Genomic DNA, 22,326 nt, shown 5'->3' on the forward strand with positions numbered 1-22,326 from the left:
CGTGGGGCTTGAACTCTGGGCCTGGGCGCTGTCCCTCAGCTCTTCAGCTCAAGGCAAGGGCTCTACCACTTGAGCTACAGTGCCACTTCCAGCTTGCTGGTCGTTTATTGGAGATAGGAGTCTCACGGTCTCTCCTGTGATCCTCAGATCTCAGCCTCCTGAGTAGTTAGGATTACAGGCGTGAGCCACCAGTGCCCGGCCAAGATTTTTTTTTTTAAAGGGAGAAAATTTTCTCTAAAAACCTTCTCTAGAAATGATGAAATCCTGAAGGAGCAAGAAGTGACCAGTGAAGGAAAGGAAGGGAGGGTTCCAAGTAGATAGAATAGTATGGATAGAATCACTGGGAACTTTGGGGAGGAATTAAAGTTCAGTCTTACTGGATCATAGGAACAATTATGGGGTGAAGCTACCAAATGAGCAGAGACCCAAGTCCAAAGCCTGCTAACCACAGGAAGGAGTCTGAAGCTCATAAGGGAGCTGGGAGTTATCTAGAGAAAGGATTAGATGGACATCTTGGAAAGAGAATTATTGGCTAAACCGTGAAAAAAGGCAATCAATGGGAACTGAATGAACCATTTGTTAAATCCAGAGTAATGGGGGAGTGTGAAGTCTTGGATACTACTTCTACTACTACTACTACTATTGCTACTACTGCTACTATTACTACTGCTAATGCTACTACTATTACCACTACTCTACCACCACTACCATCACCACCACCACCACCACCACCACCACCAATAATAATAATAATAACTTCTATTTTGAGGCACTTCAAGTTATATTATTCAGTAGGTGGTAGGATACACAGTCCACTTAGAGAGCAGTCATTGGAATGAGGACTCTATGTGAGGCAGAAATCATGGGAGTGAGGGATTTCTTTGTTTTTTGTTTGTTTGTTTTTGTTTTTTGGTGCTGGTCCTGGGGCTTGAAATCAGGATCTGGCCACTGTCCCTGAGTTTCTTTTGCTCACTGGACCTACAGCTCCACTTCCAGATTTTTTGAGTAGTTTATTGGAGACCGAGAGTCTCATGGACTTTCCTAACCAGGCTGGCTTTAAATAACAATCCTTAAATCTCAATCTCAGCCTCCTGAGAAGTCAGAATTATAGGTATAAGCCACTAACACTTGGTTTATTCCAGAGTTTTAATGAAGTTATTTAAGCATTCAGTGAATATTGATTTAATTAAATTAATTCATGCTTCCATTTTTGGCCTATTCTTAAACTTAGGGGCGTTGAGTTTACTTGGAGGGTTTGCTCATGGCTGGGACTCACCACTCGAGTCATGCATACCACCTGGCTTTTTTTGCTGGCTAAATGGAGATGAAGTCTTGTAGACTTTTCTACCCAAGATGGATTTGAACTGTGATCTTTCAGGTCTCAGCCTCCTGAGTAGCTAGGATGACAGGTGTGAGCCACTGGTATCCAGCTAAATTATTGAGCCATGTGCTGGAGTTATTAATAGGTGCCCCCTATGGAGTATCTCAAGTCTTTTGAAATACCCTAATTTAAAAAAGGCAAAATAAAACTAGCTTCATTTATGAAGTATGAAAACCAATAAAGAATGTATATGTAATGCATTTCTTACTTGTTTCTTAATTATATTTGATTCCATGAAGAATCAGTTGCATGATGTTTTCTCTTTAAGTTCCCATGAAGCAAAGGGTCTGTCTGATTCCATCTCCTGCTACTATAACAGACTACCACACACTGGGAAAGTTATCAACAATAGAAGTTATTTGGCTCTCAGTTACAGAGGATGGAAAGTCCAGGACTGACAGGCCACATTTTATGAGGGGTTTCATTTAAGGGGTGTGGAGTGTTCGTGTGTATGTGTGGAGGTACTGGGGCTTGAACTCAGGGCATTGCACTTACTATCACTTAAGCCATACTTCAACTCTTGTGAGAGTTTTCATGATACATTACACATAGGAGAAGCCATCATGGAGTGGGAAAGTAGAGGAGGGAGAGAGAGAGCCAAGTAAGTTTGAGATACTGAGATAAACATCCTTTTTTTAAAAAAAAAGTCAGAAATTCACTTCCAAAACAATGACATGAATCCATTAATGAGGTAGAGCCCTCATGACCTAATCTTCACCTCTTGAAAGTGCTACTTCTTGACACTCTTAAAATAGCATTAAATGTCAACATGAGTTTTAAAGGGACATTGAACCTGGGTTACCAGATTAAGGCCAGAAAATTCCTGAGTCTCATTAGAGAAAGAATCCAGAGTGGGTGGATTTTTTTTTTTTTAGTACAAATCAAAAGATTGCTCATGTCAATAATCTTAGGGTAGAGGTTAAAAACCAGGCCAGCTAGACAAATCTGAGAGACTGTAATCTCCCAATTGACCAGCAAAAAAGCAGAATTGGAGGCATGGTTCAAGTGGTAGAGCACTAACTTTAAGAGGAAAAAGCTTGAATAAGAGCTTGTATTTCAGCCCCAGTTCTGTCACCAAACAAACAAATAAACAAGCAAAAACAAAGCAAAAGTAAGAGCGAAAGTATACTCTCCAGAGGAGAGAGTGAGCAGACTCCAAGGATTGCTGCTATGCTGATGGTCCCAAGACTACTTGTGGAAATGAACCTGGAAAACTGAATTCTATGTCATTAACTCCCACACACTGGGCTGGGGAGATTTTGTCCTTAGAGAATCAGACTGGAGCTTTTTTGTTTGGTTGTTTGTTTTTTGTTCTGTGAGCTTTAGGGGATGGGGAATGAGCAGGACACTGCTATATTGGAAAGTTCTGTTATCATCAGGAAAATGTGATTTTTTTTTTCTCTAAGCAACATCTAAGCCATCATTTTTGACCCATCAGGTTTTCTAACTCCTATGTCAACCTAACTGCTATGTCAACTCCATAGCAGAGTCAAATAAAAGTGAAAGAAAACAGTCCAAAACTAAACAGGAGCCCTATGTGATTGGAATTTGGGGTTGGGGTGAGGGGAAAGAGACTAGAAGGCAGGAAGCAGAACTCATATCAGAAGATAAAAGATGATGAGACTTAGGATGAACTAACATTGTCTTATCCCAAATGTCAATGTACCGAGAATGGGAAAATTGTAGAGCTAGGGGTATAGCTCCATGGTAGAGTACATGCTTAGCATGCCCAAGGCCTTGGGTTCAATCCTCAGCACTTAAACCAACCAATAACAAACCAAGCAAAATACCACCCTCCAAACTAGCATGCTTTTGAGTTATTTGTTCTATAATTTTAGGGAGTAGAAATGTGAGATTATACATAAAAATAGTAAAGGGAAAAGGCAACTCCTTTTTACAACTACTTAAAGATAATAAAAATATACTGAAAAAATAGTAAAAAGAAATAGGCCACAAATGTGAACAATGATTACCTCTTAGAATAGAAGTTGTTTGATTTTATTCATTATGACTTTTCATATAGTAAATATTTATCATGAATAATGTGAATTCCATAATCTGAAAAGGCTATTTTAAATATAAAAATACCAAAAAAAAGGGCAAGAGGTGGATAATATTTCTTTATTTTAAAAAGGAGGGGAGGGTTTGGAGGCCTAGCTCAGTTGATAGAGCACTAGCCAATGAGTAAAAGCATCAGGTACTGAGTTTGAGTTTCAGACTCCCCCTGCCCCTCCCTCAAAAAAAAAGGGGGGGGGAAGGTAGAAGAAAGAAGATAGTGATAGGAGAAATACTCAGGAACAACATTCTAGTTGTGGGAACCACATGCTCTGCTCTTGATATGCTCTTGATAAAACAGGGAAATAGATGCCTTGTGTATGCGATTGAAATTAAACAAACCTTCTATAGATGATAAAGATGACTTGTGCAGGTTTACGCAGTTAATACCTGATTTATTGTTGTTGTGCAATTTTGTCATGAAAAATTTGAAATTCTCAGGAAGAAAGTAGAGTATGAGAGCAAATATATATTGAGTTTTAACTCATGTGTTGGGGCATTTTTTTTGTTTACTTTTTCATTATTACTATCAAGGAGCTGTACCAGGAGTTGTACCCAAGTCAGGTAATGAGTATGACAATTCTTCTTGGACAATGTCAGCTCTTCCTTTGCTTTTCCCCATTTTCCCTCTCCTTCTTTGCCCACAAGTTGCATATTCTTTTTGTTCAATCCTAGGGCTTGAACTCAGGATTTGGGAGCTGTCTTTGGGCTTTTGTGCCCAAGGCCATCACTACCACCTGAGCCACAGCTCTACTTTGGAGTTTTTTGGTAGTTTATTTGAGATAAAAGTCTTCTAGGCTTTCCTGCCTGGGCTAGCTTCGAACTGGGATCCTCAGATCTCAGCCTCCTGAGTAGCTAGGGTAACAGGCGTGAGCAACCAGTGCCAGGCCATAGTTTGTTTTTTAAAATAGTGTATATTAAATACTGTGACTGCATTTGCTCACCCTTCCTCCATTCTTTCCTGTGTCCTTACTGGGACACTTCTATTGATGTAAAGACTATGACCTGGCCAGATGCTGGTGGTTCATGCCTATCATCCTCACTACTCAAAAAGCTGAGATCTGAGTATCATGGTTCAATGCCAGACCAAGCAGGAAAGTCCGTGAGATTCTTCTCTCCAATCAACCACCAAAAAGCCAAAAATGGAGCTGTGGCTAAGTGGTAGAGTGCTAGCCTTGCCTGAAAAAGCTAAGGAATAGTACCCAGCCCCTGATTCAAGCCCCAGTTTTGGATCAGATGCCTTTGATAAGAGGACAGCATACTCTGAAGCAAATACATGATCACTACTAAGAGAATTTGTTTTGTATTTTTTGGTACTTGAACTCTGAGTGGAGCACTCTCACTTGACCTTTTTGCTTAAGGCTAGTGTTCTACTATTTGAGCCACATCTTCACGTTCAGCTCTTTGCTAGTTAATTGGAGATAAAAGTCTCATGGTTCATTTGCCTGGGCTGACTTTTAACTTCAACCTCAGATCTCAGCCTCCTAAGTAGAAAGGATTACAGGTGTGTGCCACCTGGAACTGGCCTGGAAATAGAAATTGTAGCCCAGTGCCAAGGACACAGGTCTATAATCCTAACTACTCAGTAGACAGAGCAGTTCAAAGTTAGTCCAGGCAGGAAGTCCATGAGATTCTTATCACCAAGTAATAACTAAAAAGCAGGGAGTAGAGCTGTGGCTCACATGGTAAGGGACAGGCCCAGACCTTGAATTCAAACCCCAAGACTGCCAAAAAGGAGAAGGAAAAGAAGGAAGAGGGGGAGGAGAAGGGGCATCGAAGGGGGAGGGGGAAGAGGTAGGTGAGGAGATTTAAAAATTTAATTCATTTGTTCAGAGAAAAATTAATCCATAGGAAGATATGCCTGACAAGGGTTAAATTATGTTTACATGAGTATTTGTGAGTAAATAGAGGAATGGAAACACATTATAGGTACTTCTTTTAAATACCTTTGTTTCCATTGGCTCATGAGAAGAGGGTCTACTTTTCTCCAAACCAAATCTCTACACAGAAGAAGCCTATGTGGGTTCCTGCAAGTTGCTGCTGGTGCTTGCTGGCTGATTTGCTGCCACAAGCAGGGAAGGGGAAGCGTGCTGCTTTCCACACCCAGTCCTGAATTTCGAGAAAGAAAATCATCCCCTAAACTGGAAGACGTCCAGAAGACTGGAGCAGCTTCCAGGGCTCCTCCCAGAGAGAGGCATGTCTGATCAGTTCTGAGGTGTAGGAAGTCCTGAGATGAATCTTGTGAGGCTGGCCTGGGAGGCATCCTGCTGTGGCAGGCTGGGTCCTGCTGTAGGTCTGCAGGCCGCTGGCACAGGCACAGGCTCACTCTGAAGGCACCAGGGATGTGAAATCCCCAGACCACACTGCTGATCCGATTGGGATTTTGTAGACTCTGCCAGACCTTCAAGCCCACAAGGACCAGGTGGTGGAAAACTCTGGGAAGGTCTCCTTTTCCTGGTCACAGCTTCAAAATAAATGAGAGCAAAAGCACACAGCTACCTTTGAGACATACTGGCACAGTTTTCAACCATCTTCTCTAGATGGGAAATGATTTTTTTTTCTTTTTTTTTTTAATTTTATTTTATTTTATTTGTGAACATACTGTACAGAGGGGTTACAATTGCATGGGCAGGATAATGCGTACATTTCTTACCAAGCATTGCAGCCTCCTCCTTTGTTTACCCTTCCCATCCCTTCCCAGCCTCCCCCCTCCCCCCCATAGATGGGAAATGATTTTTAAGCTATAAAATCAAATCTGAGTTCAGAACTCACGTAGGGTTCCCAGTGCAGATACCTAGCAGAGTAAAGGATCTGATCATCACACAGAAAAAAAAATATAAGTAAAAATATCCAAATAAGCCAGGTGGCGGTGGCTCAAGTCTATAACTCTAGCTACTCAGGAAGCTGAGGTCTGAGGATCATAGTTCAAAGCCAGCCTGGGCAGGAAAGTTTGGGAGACACTTATCTCCAATTAACTACCAGAAAACCAGAAGCAGACTTCTAGCCTTCTAGCCTTGAGCAAAAAAGCTCAGGGATAGCACTCAGGCCCTAAGTTCAAGTCCCATGACTGACAAAAAAAAATCATAATAGCAGAAAGGTATGCAAGGTGTTTGGCCAAATTCAGCCTGAATGAAAGTGACGAGCTATTTAATCAGTACATGTGTTTGTTTGTCTAGTCTTGGATCTTTATTGGGCCTATTGGCTTACTTCTAGATGGTCTGTTTGTCTGTACTTGTGTCAACACAAGATTGTTCAACTTACTCTTCTCCAATCTGGTCCTTTTTATCCCACACAATTGGTTGGCTTTTCTAGATGTTTTTCATTTCCATAAAACTTTTATGGTCAACTTATCAACTTCTACATGAAAGGTAGTATTTTGGTAGGGGTTTTAAGGAATCCATAAAGCAATTTAGAAGATCTACTTTCTTGATTAAAGCTTCTAGTTGATGTACATTATGCCTCTTCATTTATTTAGACCTTCATGAAAACATCTCAGCAACATTTTGTGGGGTTTAGTATATAGAAGTTTGTACTTTTTTTTTTTTGCCAGTCCTGGGGCTTGAACTCAAGGCCTGGGCACTCTACCACTAGAGTCACAGTGCCACTTCTGGTTTTTGTTTTTTTTTTTCTGTTAATGTGGTACTGAGGAATTGAACCCAGGGCTTTATGCAAGCACTCTACCACTAAGCCACATTCCCAGCCCAGAAGAAGTTTGTACTTCTTTTTAAAAGTTTATTCTAAAATATTTTATTCTTTTTTGTGCTACTGTGAATAGAATGGAATTAAAGAAAATTGTTCCCTCCCTTCCTTCTTTCCCTTTCTTCTTTCCTTCCTTTTGTTTGTAATGGGGGTTGAGCCTGGGGCCTTGTAACACTTGAACATAGAGAATCATCGCTCAGGGAGTTTGTGTAGAAGAAATATTACGAACGACAATAGGAGAGAGTATGAGGAAACCCTTCCCTCTGCAGGGAGCTTGCCTCTGCAGTCTCAAATACTCAGTGGGTGAGAGTAGAGTTCATGAGTATAACCTTTACAGAAAATATGCCAAGTGCTGGGTTCAATCCTGGGGACCACAAATTCCCCAAATAGATAACACTTGTATCAGTTCTCAATCTCCTCCACATGGGTCATAACTCACTGGCTACATTCCTTACTTTGCCCCCACACCATTTCCGTCTGGAGCCAGGTCACCAGGATACCCACAGCAGAGCCCTAGCATCACTCACTGCCCCTTAGGGAGCTACTCCTGTACTATCCATATCAGCTTTCCCTCCCCCCCCCCACACACTTGATTGTGATAAAGAGATAGCAGACTTGGGATAAATTTGCATTGTGTGTGTTAGTGTGTGTTAGTCCTGGAGCTTGAACTCAGGGCCTGGGCACTGTCCCTGAACTTTTTTGCTCATAGCTGCACTCTACCCCTTGAGCTACAGCTCCTCTTCCAGCTTTTTTGATGCTTAATTGGAAATAAGAGTCTTAGTGACATTCCTGCCTGGGTTTGAACTTTGATCCTCAGAGCTCAGTCTCCTGAGTAGCTAGGATTACAGGCATGAGCCACCTGCACCCAGCTGTATTTGTGAATTTTAAAAACCAGGAATGGGAGGTGGTGGCAAAGACAACTCTATTTTTATACCACCAGCTTTCTGGAGAGCTTAGTTGAGTTTTAAGATTCATGGTGCATTGGCCCTTAGGACCGCTTGTTCGACCTCAGTCAGGTTTTACAATCCAATAACCCAATTTAAATTATGTATCTTAAGGTGAAGATGAATTAACTGTGCAGTGACTTCTTTTGTTGCTTATTGAGGAGGAGGGATTGCAGAGAGTCCAGAACTTTCTCTTCATGTCCTACATTACAGGTCTCATTTCTATATTTGCCCCCAGCTCACAAGCAATGTGGATCCCCCAACTCACCTTTGTACCTTTGCACATTCCTAGAGTGTCACCTGTGATTTGTGTGTGTCTGTGTACGTGTTGTATGTGTTTGTATGTATGTGTATGTGCGTGAACTCAGGACCAGGGTACTCTTCCTTAGCTTTTTCACTTGTGGCTGATCCGCCACCATTTGAGCCACCCCTCCCCACTTTCCCCAATGCTAGCTTTCTGTTGGTTAATGGGAGGCGAGAATCTTACAGACTATTCTGTCTGCTAGCTTTAAACTGTGATCCCCAGATCTCAGCCTCCTGAGTAGCTAGGATGACAGGCATGAGCCACTTTTGCCAGGCCTCCTCTGACTTTCATGTGCCAAGAAAAGTCTTATTCAGTCTTCAGTCTTATCTTGGACCTTTCTGTCCTCCCATGAGCACTTCCTCCCTCCCTCCCCCATCCCATCTCCAATGCCCCCTTACTAACTGATGGTGCCATTCGCAGACTTTGCTTTCTTTACTTACCTGTCAGTCTCTCTTGCTATCCTACAAACTCCTTGGAAACAAGAGCTGTACATTTACATTTGTTATTCCAGTACTGTGACTATTCATGAGGGGAGTTTCGAGGCTTATTATATCCCCACAGCTGAGCAATATACTTGTAGGATTATTCCCACTTACTTATTGCTTAGAAATAAAAATTACACTCCTAGAAAAATAGGACACTCCCATTTTGGGGGGACACTCCCAGAAAAGCTAGTAAATTTTCTCAAAGCCTTTGTTTATCTCTAGGGTGGCACAGTGCCATAAAATAAATAATTATACATGCAGAGTATATAATTTACTGTATAATTAAAGATGGGTTGCTAATTGAGTCTACTTCCCCTCGGGAGCTGTGCCTTAGCAATCAGCATTGGAGGCCAGCTGTGTAGAGGTAATGTCAGACTTTGAACAGAAAGAAACAGTCAAGACAAAAGAGTGCTAATCAAACTAGCTGTCTTCAAATGACAGGCCCATCCACGTGTCACTTGTACAAAAAAAAAAAGCCCTCTTTTACTGACTGGTAGGATAGCCATATCTTTTTGTGTTTTCAATAGTTTAAACCTCATTAGGTGGTTTTAAATATTTGAGAATATGTTCAGTTGACAGTAGAGACTTCTGAGAATCAGTTGTTGGTTCACTTGTAGGTTTAATATGATCCAAATAAAATGGTTGGTGGTATTTGGTGAGACTTGGAATAAATAAGACCATGGGCTCTTTCAGAAACTTGGCCATTGGCAGGGGCAGAGGTTGCTGGAGATCATACCAGGGCTGCTGGTTTTGGAGGTAAGAGTCTCTTAGATTTACCTTACTCTGAGCTGGCTTAAACTGAGATTGTCGGATTTCAGTCTCCTGATCAGCTAAGATTATAGGCATAAGCCAGAGGCATTGGCACCTCCCATCCCCCCTTCCTCCTTCCCTCCCTCTCTCCTCTTCCTCCTCTTCCTCTTCCTCCTCCTTCTTCTCTTTCTTTTGCCGGTTATCGGGCTTGAACTAGGGACCTGGGTGCTGTCCCGGAGCCTCTTCCTGCTAAAGGCTAGTGCTCTACCTCTTGAGCCAAAGCACTACTTAGGCTTTGTGAGTGGTTAATTGGAGAGAAGAGTCTCCTGGAGACTTTCCTGCCTCTGCTGGCTTCCAAACTTTGAGCCTCAGCCTCTTTAGTTAGGATTATAGGCGTGAGCTGCCCGCATCTGGCCAGCTCTTCTTTTTTGATATAGAAAAGGCTGAACTGAAGATTTGTAGCTCAGCAAGCTTCAGGCATTTATTATTAGAAATCGACTTATTTCCTCATTTGATATGGGACTTGAGCTTCACACAGCAGAGGAAGGTAAGTGCCACCAGAATTTTAAAACCTTGTTGAAGAAAGTGACCTTGGAGATGATGATCACAGCCTCTTGAGGAGGCTCGGAAAGCCTGAGGACAACCTCTTGAACTCTAGGGCTGAAATGTTCTACTTTCTTAGGTTCATGGCTTTGATGTGCTCAAGCATAGTTTGGTATCTGCAAACACTAGACTAAAAAGCTGGCTATCACCACCCACATTCCCAATACACATCCCATTGCTGTCTTTATACTTTTTTCAGTGTATAACTCAATAGAATTAAGTACATTTATAAAGTGTCACTATTATCTATTTCTAAAACTCTGTGTGTGTGTGTGTGTGTGTCTGTGTCTGTGTGTGTGTCTGTATGTGTGTCTGTGTGTGTGTGTTGGTATTGGGGCTTGAACTCAGGGTCTTGAGGATTCACTCAGCTTACTTGTTCAAGGCTGGTGCTTTATCACTTGAGCCATGCCTCCAGCTCAGCTTTTTGTTAGTTAGAGATGCTAGCCTCTTGGGCTTTTCTGCCCAGGCTACCTTCAATCTTTGAATCTTCAGGTCTCCGCTTCCTAAGTAGCTTGATACACCACTGGTATCCAACCCAAACCTTTATTTTATATTTTTATTAGCTTATATTAGCTGTATAGATGGCAATTTCTTTATTGCATTTCAAACTTTATTTTTAGCCATCCCTCACTGAAAGCATAAGTAATAAGCAATTCTTTCCTATGCTCCCCTCCCCGGGCCTTGGGAGCCTGTTATACTTTCTGTGTCTATGAATCTTCCTATGCTAGATATTTCATGTAAATTAAATCACATAATAAATTTGTCCTTGTATATCTGGTTTGCTTCAGTAAGTTTCTAGTTTAATGCTTTAGAGATACAATTATTGAGCTATATGGTAATTATATGTTAGTTTTTATTTTCTTTTTTTCCCTATGTACTGGGGTTTGAACTCAGGACCTCGTGTTACAGTTTATTAGACTTTGCCAGAAAACCATGCAGACATCCAGGTACAAAGAATAAAGAAAAGGCTTATTGCTGGTCAAGGGACCGTCAAGACCCTTCTCACAAGAGAGGAGTGAGAAGAAGTGCCGGCTCTTGTCTGAGGTGACGCATATAACCTACTGAGGCTAGGAGGGATAGAAGGCGGCTAGGAGGCAGAGACCCTGGTGTGGATGTGAGGACCAGGGGCTTCATCAATGTGGATTAAGATTTATGGCTTCTGCACAAGTAGTAGATAAGGGGCCCTGAAGTTGCCCAGAGCTGAGGGTCACTCTAAGGGGCTCTTGTTGCCTTATATAGTGGTAGCTGCCCCAGAGGAGTGACATCCCAAGGTAAAGGGGGCTGGAGGCTGATTATTTACTGCCTTTACTACACGGGCCTAGTGTTGCCTAGGAAAGGAGCATGCTAAGCTGTGGAAAGGGGAAGGAGTATGCTAAGCTACGGGAAGGGAGCTCGTTGGGCTAATACCTTGAGCTTCCTAAGTAGGTGTTCTACCACTTGAGCCACACACCCAGCTCTGTTCACTTTTTGAGAAAAGGCCAAACTATTTTCTACATGGCTGCATCTCCATCTTCCATCTCTAATGTACTAATATTCTAATTATTCTACATCTTCACCACACTTATCAGTTTATGCTTTGTAAAAAAAAGTTTATTAGCCAGATATGGTGAGTCTAGGATTTCTTTTTTTTTTTTTTTTTGCCAGTCCTGGGCTTGAACTCTAGGTCTGGGCACTGTCCCTCAGCTCTTCAGCTCAAGGCAAGCACTCTACCACTTGAGCCACAGCACCACTTCTGGCTTTTTCTGCTTATGTGGTGCTGAGGAATCGAACCCAGGGCCTCATGCATGCAAGGCAAGCGCTCTACCACTGAGCCACCTTCCCAGCCCCGAGTCTAGGATTTCTTGAAGTAGACATTGGGAGGATCATGGCTCAAGTTCAGACCAAGCAGAATGTTAGTAACAAAAGATCTCAGTCAATAAGCAGGGTGTGGTTGTAAGTTGCCATCTTCTAAGCAGAAAGTGGGAACATAAAGCATTAACAGGAGGATCACAGTCTGGGTTGGACCAGGGGAAAAGTGATTTCCTAAGGAAAACACAAAGGGCTGGAGTTCAAACACCAGTATGGCAAGAAAAAAATTATAGCAGACATCCTAGTGGCTCTAAAGTGGTATCTCATTGAGGTTTTTAATTTATTTTACATTTGCCTAGTGATTAGTGATGTGAGCACTTTTTATGTGCTTATCTGTATATATTCTTTAGAGAAATATCTATTGGAGTCCTTTGCTCATTCCTCCTCCTCCTTTCACTCCTCCCTCCCTCCTCCTCCTCTCTTCCTCTTCTTCCTCCTCCTCCTCCTTATCTTCTTCCTCCTCCTTTTTTTCTCCTCCTCCTCTTCCTTCTTTCTCCTTTCTTTCTCCTTTTTCTCCTCCTTCCCTCTCTCCTTCCCTCTCTCCCTCCCTCCTCCCTCTCTTCCTCCCTCCCTCTCTTCCTCCCTCCCTCCATTCCTCCCTCTCTTCCTCCCTCCCTCCATTTTTTCCTTTCTTTCTTTCTTCCTTCCTTCCTTTCTCTCTCTTTCTTTCTCCTACCTTCCTTCTTCCTTTCTTCCCTTTTTCCTTTCTTCCTTTCTTTCCTGGTTAACTGTAGATAAGTCTCGCTGACTTTTCTGCCTGAGCTAGCTTCAAACCACAATCCTCAGCTTTCAGCTTCCTGAATAGCTGGGACTACAGGCATTAGCCATCAGCATCCAGCTACTACTCAGTTTTGATGAAAGTTATGTTTTGTTGTAGTTTTAAAGTTGAGGTGTAGGATTGCTCTAATTTTCTTCTCTCTTAAGATAGCTTATGACTTTCAAGACTGGCACTGAGGACACACACACACACACACACGTGCGCACGCACAAAGGTAACTTGTGGCTCTTAGAAACCCATACAATCCCACATGAATTTTAGATTAGCCTTTATATTTTTAAGATAAACAACAACAACCTGAGCCTGCCTGGTGTCAGCTCCTCTTAGGTCCTCTGCATGACCCTTGTCAAAGTGTTGGTCTTGCCTGGAAGGCAGGTTAACCATCTCCTGCCAAGAGCCTCCTCCCTTTCACCAACATTATGCAGGGGAGGACACATTTGCCTGGAACTCCTACCTGAGAAGCTCCTTCCAGAGGCCTAAGATGCTTTGTCTTGGGTTAATTTGAGCTATATTAAGAGAGGAAGACAAAAGCTGGAAATGTGGCTTAACTGGTAGAGTACCAGCTGTGTAAGCAAGCTGAGCACATGCAAGGCCCTGAGTTCAAGTCTGCATACTGCCAATACACAAACAAATGAGTGTGTGTGTGTGTGTGTGTGTGTGTGTGTGTGTGTGTAGGGGCTAGGAAGATGGCTCAGTGGTAGAGTGCTTGCCTTGCATGTCTGAGGCCCTGGGTTTGATTCCTCAGCACCACATAAGCAAAAAGAAAAAAGCCAGAAGCAGTGCTGTGGCTCAAGTGGTAGAGTGCTAACCTTGAGCTGAAGAGCTGAGGGACAGCACCCAGGCCCAGAGTTCAGGCCCCATGACCGGACCAAAAAAAAAAAAAAGAAAAGAAAAGAGGGTAAGGGAGGAGAGCTGGTAAGGCTGGGACTTAAGATCTCTTTCTTGTGGGGTGTTGATGGCTCATGCCTGTAGTCATAGCTCCTCAGGAGTCAGATCTGAGGACTGCCATTCAAAACTAGTCTGGACAGGAATGACCATGAGACTCTTATTTCCAATTAACCACACACACACACACAAAATCCAGAGTTGGGTCTGTGGCTCAAATGCGAAAAAGCTGAAAAGTCAGCACGTATGCCTTGAGTTCAAGCCCCAGGACTGGCACACATGCAAAAAAAAGATTCCTTTCTACAGGTTTGAATTTATACACTTGTTTTCTATGTCTGGCCTTTTAGCTTGTGTTCTAGGCTAAGGTAAAAATTCTACATAGATCTTTGGATTGTTCGCTGTTGGTGAGTATGAATTTGTTAAAAATTTGTTATGTACTGATTTAGGCAGTGTAACAGACACACAAGAAAGCTTACATTTATAACCTCAAGGAGTTTAGAGTCTGATAGGGGAGTTTGCATGGCACACTGATGTACCAAATATCTGACATGTGGCACAGTTATTATTTAGCAGTGTGGTGTGTTTTGTGGAACAGATAGTATGTGTGGTGGGGTTCAGCTGAGGGACAACAGCTGTGATTGCAGTAATCATGAAGGGCTGCATGGAATACAATTGAGATCCATTTCCTGAAGGGAAAAGAAAAGCAGAACAGCTAGGAGCATGACTCAAGTGGCAGAGCACCTGCTTAGCAAGCTGGAGGCCCTGAGTTCAAACCTCATTACCACCAAAGGTTGGAGGAGGGGGAATGAGAAAAAAAACAGACTAAAGGCACAAATGATGCAGTAAAGCAAAATCCAAGACCCCAGTGGGAGTGAGCTTAATAATTGCCTCTGTGAATCTATGAAAAATCTCCTTTTCATTGTAAACCACCTATGCTGCAGAAGAGGCAGGCCCCTAGCCACAGAGCCAGGGTGGAGCCCAGTGGACCAGGAATCAAAAGGAGTGGCTGGCCTGCAATTGCTGCTGTTCCAGGATTTATGAGCTCATGTTAGACAGCTTCAGTAGCCACTGCCTTTCAGGTTTCCAGGGGGCCCATTGTTCTCCAGGTGAGGGTGGAATACAGTCCTCACAGGTGCATCAGCAGGTGCAAGAGCTAAGAACACCAGCAGCCACACCCATGGCTCCAGCTTTTATTCTGTAGCCACCGCCCTGGCCACTGCTTACCTGGAATGACTGATACAGCCTCACGTCTGACCTCCCTGCCCTCAGGCTCCAAACCACAGAGCAGACCAGCCACGGTCTAGAGCACCCACAAGGATCATCATCATCACCATCATCATCACCACCACCACCACGTCGTTCCTTTGCTCAAGGCCGTCTTCAAGCTTGGAGCTGGACTCCTTTCTCTAGAGCTCAGGCTTTCTGGGATTTTGCTCATTTCAAGTGTCCCATCAACTTTTCATCTCACATGCAAAGAAAGCAATTCTGGCTCATACCTGTAATCCGAGCTAGTCAAGAGTCTGAGGTCTGAGAACCAGTGTAAAACCATCCCAGGCGGGAAAGTCTATGAGACTCTTATCTCCAATTAACCAGCAAAAACCTGGAAGTAGAGCTGTGACTTAAGTGGTAGAATACTAGCCTTGAGTTGAAAAAAAGATAAGGGATAGTGCCCAGGCCCTGCTTTGTTCACTCAGTTTTTCAACTAGTTCCTGAGCATCTATTTGATCTCAGATACCACATTGTTATAGGCTGAGTGGTGTTCCCTCCCCGTCCCGGCAAATCATGTACCTGGTAATCAGGTGAGTCACGTGAGTTCATGGAATAAGACCTTTAAGAGGTACTTACGATAAAACAAAGTCATTATGGTAGACCTTTTTGACCTGACTGTGTCTTTGAGATCAGGGCTGATACACAGAGGGAGATCATGAGAGGATGAGGACAAGACAAGAGCTACAGGCCAAGGAGAGAGTCCAGATCCTGGAATTCTAGCATCTTACAATGAAGGAGATAAATATCTGTGGTTTGAGCCACCCAGTCTGCGTTACTTTATTATAGATGGTACTTCTACCAGGTAAATACAGATCCTTTTGCCCGACCTATCTTAATAACAGCATTAATGTGCATGTGTGCACATTATTTTCTTGTTAAAAAACAAATCATATGGTACATATTTTGCAATCAAACACGCCCTCTACTATTGACCTTTGACAACCGGATTTTGTAACTTAGCCACTGACATCTTCCATGTCTGTATTTATAAATTGGCCTCATTCTTTTTAATATGTGCATAGCATTCCATGTACTTCCCCAACAGAAAAATGTCCATGATATCTATTTTTATTAAAATGCATAGAATCTATACCATGAGTGACTAGATTGTAGTCAAAGATTGTTTTCTGAAAACAAAGTTGGGTTACAACACAATGATTCTATGAAACTGACTGTGCATGGTGGAGCTTGATGTTGGAGATTCAAAAACAAAGCTCCATGCAAGGTGCCAATGGCTCACACCCATAATCCTGGCTACTCAGGAGGCTGAGATATGAGAATGGTTCAAAGCCAGCCCGGGCGGGAAAGGCCATGAGACTCATCTCCAATTAACTACCAGAAAACCAGAAGTAGCACTGTGGCTCAAAGTGGGACAGCACCCAGGCCCAGAGTTCAAGCCCCACAAATGACAAAAACAAAAATAAGAGTTCCAAAGAGTTTCATGACTTTCTCAAGATCATTCCCAAGGCAAATGCTCAATTTAGAGGAAGACTCCTCATCTCTGGGGAGAATATCACTGCATTATGGGGCCACTGAACCTTCCCTGGGATTGCTATGCTGGCTTCTATTCCTTTAGGCTTTTTGTTCATAAGGAATCAAAATATGTAGACAAAGCATGACATCAGAATCAGTCACTGTTTTTCTCCTTTGAGACAGGGTCTCACTATGTAAACAGGCTACTCTTGAACTTACACTCCTCCTATCCCAGCCTCTTGAGTACTGGGATTACAAGCATGTACCACCACAGCTGGCTTACCTTCATTTTACAGATGAGAAAGCTGAGAGCCAGAGTTCCCTGGGGAGGATTTTTTTTAAATATAATTTTATTGTTATTATTCAGGTGTTGGATAGCGTTGTTACCCTTTTGTAAGTCGGGTAACATGTACAACTCTTTTTGGACAATGTCATCCCCCCAGTTTCCCTTTCTTGTCCCTGCCCACAAGTTACATAGTTCACTTCTATATAGTAAATACCGAAGAGTGAATAACATGATCACATTGTTCATCCTTCCTGCCTCCCTTTCTGCGCACCTCAAAAGAAAAAGCCCTCAACAACAAAAGCAAAAAAGAAAAAAACCGACACACTAAAAAACAAGAAACAAAACACTACCAGCACTACCACCACCAATGACAACAAAACTATGCTTCTATTTCCTGGAATGTGTGTGTGTGTGTGTGTGTGTGTGTGTGTGTGTGTGTGTATCATGGAGCTTGAACTTGGGGTCTGAGCACTGTCCCCAAACTCTTTTTGCTCAAGCCTAGCACTCTACCACTTTGAGCTACAGTGCCACTTTGAGTTTTCTGGTGCTTAATTAGAGATGTGCGTCTCAGGGACTTTCCTGCCTGAGCTGGCTTCAAACAGTGATCTTCAGATCTTAGCATCCTGAGTAGCTAGGATTATAGGCATGAGCCACTGGCACCCTGCTGGAATTCATGTAAATAAATAGTATTTTAAATGTTCAGAGGAATTATGCCTTTAGGTTTCTCCCCTAAAGGTATCTGGGGAGGATTTTTGAATGTGATAAAGATTTCTTTTTTATTTATTATTTTTAAATTTTGTTATTGTTATTATAAAGGTGTTATACAGAGTGGTTAGTTACATAACTCAGGTGAAGAATATACTTCTTTTTGGACAATGTTACTCCTTCCCTCACTCTCTCCCAGTTTGATAAATATTTCTTATGAGTTAAATGATATATGTGGCCTCCTGACTTAAAAGTTATAAATGTGTGTCTGATTGAATCCATTTCCTAGACATCAGTGACTAGAGGAGCTCCTACTAATTGCACTTGCAACAAAGCAGCCCATACTCCTTCCTACTGTCTCAGTTCCAGCGAACCCCACAGTCCCCTCCAGTCACTGTGTGTTTGTCATTCTGTCCTCCTTGTTGTTCTTGTGTGTGTGTGTGTGTGTGTGTGTGTGTGTGTGTGTGTGTGTGTCATAGGGCTTGAACTCTGGGCCTGGGCACTGTCCCTCAGCAATTCAGCTCAAGGCTAGCACTCTACCACTGGAGCTACAGCACCACTTCCGGTTTTCTGGTGGCTTATTGGAGATAAGAGTTTCATGGACTTTCCTGCCCGGGCTGGCTTTGAAAACTGTGTTCCTCAGATCTCAGCCACCTAAGTAGCTAGGATTACAGGCATGAGCCACCGACACCTGGCTCCTTGATGTTCTTTAATAACCAAAGATTCATTGAACATAACAGCTATTTAGCATTTACACTATATTAGGTATTGTAAGTCATCTAAAGATCACTTAAAGTATAGGAGACCTGGCTGTGGTAGCACACGCTGGCAGTCCCAGCACTCAGGTGGGCTGGGGCTGGAGGATAGTGGGAGCTGAGAGTTTTGGTTTTGTTGTCTGTTTTAATTTTTTTTTGTTTTAATTTTTGAGACAGTCTCTTACTACATAACTCAGGCTGGCCTTGAACTTGCTGTGTAGGCCAGATTGGCCTCAAAGGGCCTGGAGTGTAAGAGAAGATTAGGCAACATTGCAAGTCCTGTCTCAAGAAAAATGTAACAGAAGACCTCTATGGAAAGATGTGTGTAAATTCTATGCAAATACTCTGTGTGTGTGTCTGTGTGTATGTGTCTGTGTATTTGTATGTGTGTGTGCATATGTGTGTGTGTCTGTGTGTGTGTGTGTCTGTGTGTGTGTGCGTGCATGTGTGTGTGTGTGTGTGTGTGTGTGTGTGTGTACTGTGGCTTGAGTTCCAGACCCAGAGCTCTCACTTTCATGTCTGGCTTTGTGCTAGTTTAATTAAAGATAAGAGTCTCTCAGATCTGTCTGCCCAGACTGGCTACAAACTTCAGTCCTCAGATCTCAACTCCCTAAGTATCTAGGATTACAGGTGTGAGCCAGCTCTATACCTTTTTTTTTTTTTTTAAGACTAGAGATTCATGGATTTTGGTATCCTAGTAAGTCTTGGAACCACTCTCTATTGGATAACTACATATTACTTTCTCTTGTCCCCTGTCAATAGAAAGAAATAAGAAGGAAGGAAGGAAGGAAGGAAGGAAGGAGGGAGAGAGGAAAGGAGGAAGGGAGGAAGAGAGAAGGAAGGGAGAGAGGGAGGGAAGGAAGAGAGAGAAAGGGAGAGAGGGAGGGAGGGAAGAGAGAGAAAAGAAAGAACAAGAGAGAAAGAAAGAAGGAAAGAAAAGAAAGAAAGACTGGGAGATTTAGTCTTTTTGTTATTCAATACACAAGTATCTACCTATGTATTTTGATTCCTGAGTGAGGCACTAGAAACACAAAGTCTAGCAAACAAGAATCTCAGGTCCAACAGACACCAGCCATATAAACTTGTGGTAAAGATAACACACTGGAAGTGCTGGGGATGACTGAAACATAGAAAAGTCCTCATATATATATATATATATATATATATACATATATATACATACATATATATATTCATATATATGTATATATATCCTCCTGAGAAGGTCAGCAAAGCCCTCAAAGGAGGTAAAGGAGGTGACATGTCAGAGTGACAGAAGTTGTGACTAGAGACAGCTGGCCTACAGCATCAATGGTCTTAGAGGCTGAGCTAAAAATACCTCCACCAGCACCATCCATTTATTCTATGTATATTCCTATTCCTGTATAATTGCAGCCAGGTAAATTAGGAAGTATTTTAAATAGACTCAAACAAAAACATCATTAATGTATAATCATATGAGTATGTACAGTGTGTGTGTGTGTGTGTGTGTGTGTGTGTGTGTGTGAATTTTACCTTCCCTGTGTCTTTTTCTCTGCATCTGTCTATCTATGTACAGGTTGAATATTTCTAATCTAAAAATCTTGAAATCTGAGCTGGGTATGGTAGCATAAGGCTGTAATCTTAGCTACTCAGTAGGTGGAGATAGGAGGATAGTGAGTTTGAGACTCTCCTGGGAAAACTTAGCAAGAACCCTCATCTCAGAAATAAAAGGGCTAGAGTCGTGGCTTAAGTGGGTGTTGTACTTGACTAGCATGCCGAGGTCTCTGGGTTCAATCCCTAGTACTGGGAGAAAAAGAAAATAAAATAGGAATCTGAAATGTCTCAAAGTCTGAAACTTTTTGCATATTGATACATTGACACAGTGGAAAATTCAGCCCATGATCTCATATGACTATTATAATACAGGGACACTAAAAATACTTTATAAAATTGTCTCTAGGCAGACAGGACTCTGTAGCTCCCACCTGTAATCCTAGCCACTCAGAAGGCTGACATCTGAGGATTGTTTTTGAAGCTAGACTGGGCAAGAAAGTCTGTGAGACTCATTTCCAATTAACCATCAAAAAGGTGGAACCAGAAATATAGTTGAAGTGGCAGAGCCCTAGTCTTGAGTACAAAAGCTCAGAGACAGAGCCATGGTCCTAGTTCAAGGCCCAAGATGGGCACACACACACACACACACACACACACACACACACACACACACACACACACACAAAACCCCAAAACCTAAAATTGCCTCCAGGCTATGGGTGTGAGATGCATATGAAACACAAATTTATTTCATGTTTAGACCTGGGCCACATTCCCAAGATGTCATTATGTATGTGCAAATACTCCAAAATCAGAACATAATCTGGAGCACTTTGGTTAAGGAATATGTACATTTGTATGTATGTGTGGGGGGGGCAGGTTGGAAATCTTTAACTCAGGACCTGGGTGCTGTCCCTGAGCTTTTTTGCTCAAGGCTAGCACTCTACCACTTGAGCTACACCTCCACTTCTACCTTTTTGATGGTCAGTTGGAGAAAAGAGTCTAATAGACTTTTCTGTCCTGGGTGGCTTCAAACCTCAATTCTCATATCTCAACCTTCTGAGTAGCTAGGATTACAGGCATAAGTTTTTGCTATTGAACATTCAACCTATATATATATATATATATATATATATATATATATACACACACATATGTATATATGTACATGTATATGTATATATAGGTATATATACATACATGTTGAGAGTGTTGTGTTTGTTTGTAAATCTTCTTTTCCAGGTGAGCAAACAGGCTCAGAAAACTCAGCAGCTTTCTGAGGTACATGGATAATGAGCAGGGTAGAGGTGCAAGGCTGCCTTCCTGTTCCTCAGCCTGTATGGCACACCCTGCCTGCCCTTGCTCTCTGAGTGAGGATGGCTTGAGCTATAGTAGTGAAAGGGAGGATGCAGAGAAGGGGTTAGAGAGGAGTCAGATCTTCAGAGGCAGACCTGAGGACACTTGGATGCCAGGTAAAAGGGCAGGAGAAATCTGGAACAAGGCTGGTCTTTCTGGCACAGAAGGCTGGTATAAAGTGGCAGTCCCTGAGGTGGAGCACAGAAGGAAGAAGGAACAGATGGAAAGCAACAAGCTCTGGTGTTGCTGTGATACAAGGCAAAAGAGGGGGAGTGGCCCAGACCATGACAGCAAGGCAAAGCACCTGGTTGAGGGTATCCGGAGGGATGCAGAAGAAACAGACTGGGGAGGTATCAGCCAGCTTTTTACCACTGTAACAAATAGGCAAGAGAAATGAACTTTGCAAAGGTTTTGTCTTGGCTCCGTTTTGGAGGTTTCAGTCTGTGATCGATCGGTTCTACTGCTTTGGGCTTCTGGTGAAACCGCACATGAGAGTGGAAACAGGGTGAAGCAAAATGCAAAAAGAGCCAAAAAGAGAAAAAAAGGAGGAGCTGGGGTCCTACAATCCCCTTCAAGAGCCTGGACCCAATGCCTTAAGGACTTCCTAACCAGCCTCGCCTCCTAGTGCCCCACCTCCTCTCAGTGGCACCATAGGCAAGCTTGCTACCCCTTAACACGTGGGCACTGGGGGCCACCACAGACTCTAATTACAGCAAGAAGCATAAAGCTGTGTTTAGAGAACATATGTGGTTAACATGCACCACCCATAGCCTTGAATGGCAGCCAGAGCAAGGTGTTACAGGTGGAGCAGAAATCTCAACTGAGGTTGCTGATGGAAATCTGTCAGGGTTGATGTAGGTTGATTTAGAATACAGAGACTGAAAGTGGGGAGACCAGTTAGAGGATTCTGCAATAATGCCAAGTAGTAGTAATGGCACCTTGGGTTGGTTGGGGACACAGGGGTTGGAAAGAAGAAGATGGTATAAAGAGACTGGACCTGGAGCCAGTAAATAGATTTTGATAATTAGATGCGAGGCTAATGGTCAGGATGCAATCCAAGGCCACCCTGAAAGTTTGGAGTTTGTTACAAAAGAACTCAGTTCAGGGGCTGAGAACATAGCTCAGTGGTAGAGTGCTTGCCTTGCATGCATGAGGCCCTGGGTTCAATTCCTCAGTACCACATAAGCAGAAAAAGCCAGAAGTGGTGCTGTGGC

Source organism: Dipodomys ordii, unplaced genomic scaffold, assembly GCF_000151885.1.
Source record: "Dipodomys ordii isolate 6190 unplaced genomic scaffold, Dord_2.0 Scaffold32, whole genome shotgun sequence".
Classification (NCBI taxonomy): Eukaryota; Metazoa; Chordata; class Mammalia; order Rodentia; family Heteromyidae; genus Dipodomys; species Dipodomys ordii.